Source organism: Phascolarctos cinereus, unplaced genomic scaffold, assembly GCF_003287225.1.
Source record: "Phascolarctos cinereus isolate Bilbo 61053 unplaced genomic scaffold, phaCin_HiC Scaffold_187;HRSCAF=764, whole genome shotgun sequence".
Lineage (NCBI taxonomy): Eukaryota > Metazoa > Chordata > Mammalia > Diprotodontia > Phascolarctidae > Phascolarctos > Phascolarctos cinereus.
The window spans coordinates 2094-8937 of record NW_027555499.1 but is presented as its reverse complement, the minus strand read 5'-3'; the positions used below and the strand labels follow the sequence as shown (position 1 = coordinate 8937).

Below are 6844 nucleotides of genomic sequence, written 5' to 3'. Positions count from 1 at the left end.
GAGATAAGAAATAACATCTGAGCCCTTTAACATGAGGTCAAGCCTACTGACAATCTGATCTCCACCACAACCTCCTCTCAGGTTGAATTTGGAGATTTGCCCTCCTTGCTAAACACACACTCATGGGCCAACAGAAATTTGATTGTTGACAGCCCATGACCCCAACAAAATGAGCTGGACAAAAGCCTTCCCTATTCCCATTCTCCTTATGTAATTTAGTGCCAGTTTAGGGTCAGGGACAGAGTCTAAAACAAACAAAAAACAACATAATAACCTCTTGATTGCTAAACTAATCAGAGTTAATGGAAAAAATATCCTGTTTGCCTACAAGGACTAAATGTTTATTGGCTGGGCATTCCCACCCCTTGCTTTCTACCAATGATGATAAAAGTCTGCCATCTGAGCTGATACCTCTGAGAGTTGTAGGACCATCTGTCAGGAATGGATCCTTGGGGACTCACCTCTACTGCCCTACTGACTTGTGTTCTTTTGCTGGCTTTTTGTTTCTATGGAGCAAGGATTCAAAAGGGGAAGCTTCCCAGGTCCCATTCCTCTTCCCATTATTGGCAACATCCTGCAATTGGGTTTGAAAAACATGCCTGAATCGTTATCTAAGGTAAAGGGACTGGATCTGGGGTTTGGATCTGGCTGCTTGGGCTGTAGGAGGAGACACAAAGTCTTCAAATAGATAACTGAATCAAGACTCATGGTGATTTAGAATCCTATGTCATGGATGGTGTGAGTCAAGGGCTCTATGAGTGATATCTCCATTAGCAATGATGTTAGGCAAGCAATAGTTGTTTTGCCAAAACTTTGGTAACAGCAGAAGAAATTAAATTACAGAACCAAATATTGGCCCCTTGCAATGCATCACACTAGGCTCTGTGAATACAAAGACAAAAACTAATCATTCAATTAATGAGAACTTCTTCATTAACTTCCATGTGCCAGGCACTGTGCCAGACAGAGGAGAGAAACATGTGGTTAATGCAACTGTCTCTCCTTGAAAAGAAAATAGTTCGGGGCAGGACCTGAGTTCAGATCCAGCATCAGACCAAACACTTCACACTTACTAGCTGTGTGACCCAGGGCAAGTCCCTTAACCCCAATTGCTTAAAAAAAAAAAGAAAGAAAAGACAAAAAAAGAAAAGAAAATAGTTCCTGTCCTCCAGGAGCTTATGTTTTACTAGAGGGATACAAAAAATTCATAGATAACCAAGTAGAAGGTAACTAGAGGACAGATAAAGCATTTGTAAGTGGGGCAGTCAAAAAGTTTCAAGTAGGAGAGAACTCCTGAGCAGGATGCTGAGGGAAGTAACAGATTCTTATTGGAAGAGAGAATGGGAATAAATTCCAGGCATGGTAGACAGTCTGGGCAAAGGCAAGGAGGTTGGAGATAATATAGATAAGAGAGGACATGGCAAGAATGTGAAGTGTGGGATGAGGGGCCATACAAAATCAATTTAGACAATTGGGTTGGAGGCAGCTGTGGAGGCATTTAAGTGCCAAGTCAGGGAGGCAGTAGGAAGCCCCTGCAGACTTTTGAGTAGAGGAATGGCACATTCAGAACTGTGCCACAGGAATAGTAAGTTGTTAGTTGTGCAGATTATTCATTGCAAAGGAGAAATACTAGAAGCAGAGGATTGAACTTGGAAGCCATTGAAAGAATGGATAAAATATCATTTATGAAGTACCTACTATGTGCTCACTATTGTGGAGACAATATAGAGTAAGATATTTTAGATGCATGTCAGTTGCAAAGGCGTTGTGCTTCTTAGGGAAAATTAACAAATTAGTCAGTTGTTTAGTAACTGGTAGTGGTGATGGTGAGGAAGGTGGGGCCCTTCTCTACAGTGACTGCTCCTCATTGAAAGGATGAGTGTTTGGCCTGGACTGAAAGCAGAGCCTAGGTGTAAGGGCAGGAGTCATTGACATGAAAAGGTCAATTACAAAGGCTCTTGAGTAATGGTCCTGGGTCATTTCAGTTATTTTCCAAGGGAATTTGGTGGTAGTTTGATTTTTTCTTTCTTCCCATTCCTTTTTCTCTTCCCTCAGGGTGATTTATTAGAGTGACTAGTTTGAGTGTCTGTATCACAAGTTTACTACAGTAGTGTAAAGAAGGGGAAGGGGATGAGGGTCTTAACTAGTTTAATGGACAAGTGAGGAGGCAAGATGGAATAGGTGTGGGAGACATGAAGATGAATTCTACCAGACTTGACCATAGCTAATTGGACATAAGTAAGAATGAAAAGTCAAATATAAATCCATGGCCTTAAATCAGGGTTGATGTAGGTTCCTCTAAGAGAAGTCTGCCTCTTGGGGTCCCTGAAGGGAAATGGGTAAGTTTGGAGGAAAGGGTAGTTTTAGGGGAAAACAAATGAGTTGTGTTGTGGACATATTAAGTTTGCAATGCCAATAGGACATCCAGGTTGAGAAATCCATTTCTAAGCAGTTGGCTATGTGGAGTTGAAAAGTGGTCATATGAATGTGGGAATCTTCTGCTTATAAATAATCATTGAAGCCGGAAGTGCTATGATCACCCAGTTAGAAATTGTAATAGCCTCTTGCCTGCGTACATGAACTCATGCATATGGCATGTTATGAAGCAGTTGTGAGGAGAAATTCTCACTTTCTAAAGTTTCACACTGAATTCATCCTGTTTCTTGGCATTTTCACAGCTGGCTGAAAAATATGGCCCCATCTATACTCTTCATATTGGAACCCGGCGTGTTGTGGTGCTACATGGATATACATTATGAAGGAAGCTCTAATTGATCATGGAGATAATTTTATGGATAGAGGAATCTTACCAATGTTTGGAGATGTAGCCAAAGGACATGGTAAGTTTAGTTTTCTGAAAAGAGTCACAGAAAAGCAAAATGTATGGCAAAGTATCTCCAGTAGAACGTCCTCCTCTGGAACATAGTTACTGGTTTCATTTTAATTGTTCTATTCTCAGTACCTAGCAGAAGACCTTCATGTAGTAGGTACCTGGTACCTGCCATTCTGTCATTGTATTTTAGTTTGAAGTGAATAAAATTAAACTTGATCAATGAACTAAGCCAGAAACTCCATAGCCATCATACACACTGTGCCCTCCCCCTTCCAATGTAAGAATAACCAATGTCCTCTTGTCTTCTACCTAGGAATTACTTTCAGTAGTGGAGAGAGGTGGAAACAACACCGCAGATTTACCCTGACGACCCTAAGGAACTTTGGGATGGGGAAGAGAAGCGTTGAAGAGCGAGTTCAAGAAGAAGCCCAATGCCTGGTGGAGGAGCTCAGGAAAACAAAGGGTTGGTTTTCAGTTCTTTCTTCCTGGGCATGTAGGGTCCAACTGCTCACCTACTCCCAGTCCTAAATGCTATTTGCTTTGGGAATCATTTTAAAAGTCTCTGCCTTCATCTACTTACCAGATAATAACTCTGCCGGGTCAGAAAACTCCCTTCTTTTTTCTTGTGCTCAGGCATTATAAGTTTATCTAGCCTCCCTATAAGTAAAGACATCGTCCAGGAGAATAATATTCATTAGCCTTTAAAGAACTAAGCACCCTATCTAAGTATGATGCCATATCCCATCTGATTGGAAACATTTCTATTAAAGTTGCTTTTTCCCCCCTTTGGTAACTTGTCTCCACATTAGGTCAGCCCACTGATCCCACCTTCATCCTTAGCTGTGCACCATGCAATGTGATCTGCTCTATCCTCTTCCGTGACCGATTCAAGTACAATGATGAGAAATTTCTCCATCTGATGAACTTGTTAAATGAAAACTTCCGCCTCGTTAATGAACCATGGATACAGGTAAGGCCAGAACTCTCTTCTTATTCTGTGGTTGTTTGCTGAGTTTCAGCAACAAGATCAATATACCATAGCCTCTCATCTCTTAGCCAAGGTCCCAACGCTCATGAGAACACACACACACACATTCACACACACATGTCACTCAAGGACAATAACATCAGCAATATCTTTGGCTCTCAATAATATTAGGTAGATATCCTGTTCCTAGTTGGCACCTGCACTAGATGTAGATCATTAAAATTGAAGTTATATGGAGAAGTGTTTGACTGGCGCCTGGGGTATCTCTTCACAGATGTGACCAAGTAAAAGAGTTATCAAAAAAGAACCTGCCCAGGATATCCAGGAGAGAATAGGAAGGGCAAGCCACTTAGATGAGTAACCTACACTGATTCTGGTGGTGATCTGGCTCTGCCTCTACAATGGATGGACATGTAGGATGAAAACCTTCATCCACTGAAGCCAGAACTGAAGATCCTCATCCAGCTGAAAAACAAGCTTTCTTTTCCTTTGCCTATGTTCTGTTCCAGTTACATTCTGGAACATGTACTTACAGTCTGGAATAGGTACTCTAGCTAAACCCTTCTGTGGTAGAACGTAAATTTTTTTGAGGATGAAGACTGCTTCATTGTTGTCTATAGCACCATAGCCTAGGACTTGGTTCATAGCGAGTACGGAAAAAATGCTTGATGCATTTTATTAACTTAACGTGAATTGAACTGAATTAATTGCATACCTTGGTGCCTGTTTATCTTCTTTTTTTTTTTCAAGTTGGCCATTCGAAGGCAAGTAGATTTCCCCTTAACTCAAATATGAGCTTCTTTTGAACAACGACAAAATATTATGCCATCTGGTCACCTCAGTGGGTAGCACAGCACCAGATAGATTAGTTTTGAGATATTTGACAACTTAAGGTTAGATTTGAGAGGATTTATGAACCTATTGACAAGGTGGGGATTTGTTTTGCCTCATTATGTGTATTTTCTTGGATGGTTTTGTTTTTCTTTTTTGTTTGTACCAATGTGCAGTGAAGATGAGACAGAAAATATATTTTGTCAATGAAAAATTTAATTAAATTTAAAAAAGAAATGGAATCTCTAATTTATAATGAGAGATTTTAAATAGTTTCTTCATGACAGTAAATTCACATGTGTTTGTTTTGGTTTGGGGTGTGTGTATGCAGCTCTACAACTTTTTACCAGCATTCGGAACATACCTCCCTGGAGAGCACAAAAGAATTTTAAATTAATGAGGAACTTAAAGATTTCATTTTGGAAAGAGTGAAAGAGCATCAGAAGGTCCTGGACCCCAACAACCCTCAGGACTACATTGACTGCTACCTCTCCAAAATGCAGCAGGTAAGATGCATGGGGGAAGCACCTTACTTGTTGAGTAAGGCTGATATTCCAAGGATTCTTACAGGCCACAAGCACAGGAAGGGACATGAGAGAGAACCTCAAAGTACCCACATCCCCCAAGGATGCCACTGGCTTTCTAGTAACTGGTCTTTGGTCTGCTCGTATCCCTTATCTGAAGTCTGTATGGAAAAATGAGATTGGAAGAGTTCTGCTTTTCTGGGTGATGAGCTGGTGATCTGGACTTTCCTGTTTGGAAGGGGATATTGTATTGGAGAGTGATAATAGGAATCAACTAATAAATATTTACCAAGCAACTACTATATGCCAGGCACTCCGCTTAGTGCCAAAGACACAAAAGAGGCAAAAGACAGCCCCTGCCCTCAAAGAGTTCACAGTCTTATGGGGGAGATTATATAAACAAATGTATACAAAGTAAGCTCTAAACAGGAGAAATGGGATGCAGAGCAGGGCTTGGAGTCAAAAAGACTTGAGTTCAGAGCCAAATTCAGACACTTCTTAGCTGTGTAATCCTGGGTAAGTCATAATCCTCATTTGTAAAATGGGGATAATAGCATTTGTCTCCCAGAATGGTCAGTAAGATAACGTTTCTAAAGGACGTGGTGAACTTTTAAACATTATACAAATACTAGCTCAAAATCTAGCTATAATTTTCTCTTATAAAATCACTCAAAATTAATTAGTTTCAGGAAGGGAACAGTATTAATTTTGCCTCACAGAAAAATGAAGATGATACAAAAGCCTCCCAGAAACCCACAAACCTATTCAGAAAACAAATAAAGCACTTACGGTATCTCATAATCTCCCCAGCTCAGAGTTGTCATCAGGACATCAGCCCAACATTCTACTTAATCCTTAACTGTCCTCCAGTCCTACATGGTTCCACTCAGACTGATACAGGAAGCTAGGTTGTGGTATGGATAGAGTGCCAAGCCTGAAGTCCAAAAGACTTGTGTTCAAATCTGGAGTCACACATGGTATAGTATAGTATAGTAGAGTATATTATAGTATAGCAAAGTATCGTATAGTATGTATAGTATGTATGGTATGGTATGGCATGATGGCATAGCATAGCATAGCATAGCATAGCATAGTATACTATAGTATAGTATAGTATAGTATAGTATAGTATAGTATACAGTATAGTATTAATGTAATATAGCATAGTTTAGTATAATAGTATAGTATTAATATATATAGTATAATATAATATAATTATATAATATAATATAATATATATAATATAATATAATATAATATAATATAATATAATATAATATGACATAATATGATAATATGATAATGTGACATAATGTGACATAATGTGACATAATGTGACAAATGTGACATAATGTAAAATATAATGTAATATTATATAATATGATATAATATGATATAATATGATATAATATGATATGATATAATATCACATAATATCATATAATATCATATAGTATAGTGTATAGTATAACTCTGAGCAAGTCACTTAACCTCTGTCTTCCTTCATTTCTTCAGTTGCAAGATGGATATAATAATCTCGACCCCTATGATCATTGTAAAGATCAAATGAAATACTATTTGTAAGGTGCTTAGCACATTTAGATGCTTCATAAATACTTCTTTCCTGCCTTCTTGTAGAGTCTAAATCAGGGGTGGGGAGCCTGCGGC

At 39.0% G+C, this 6844-nt stretch overlaps 1 pseudogene across 1 annotated transcript; it reads left to right on the top strand.

Moving 5' to 3' along the window:
• Window positions 1-426: 426 nt before the first annotated feature.
• LOC110204265 (cytochrome P450 2C23-like) lies at window positions 427-5368 on the top strand (annotated as a pseudogene). The gene is made up of 5 exons (XR_013485495.1): window positions 427-616; window positions 2679-2840; window positions 3147-3296; window positions 3643-3803; window positions 4984-5368. The product of XR_013485495.1 is annotated as a cytochrome P450 2C23-like (transcript).
• The last annotated feature ends 1476 nt before the right edge of the window (window positions 5369-6844 follow it).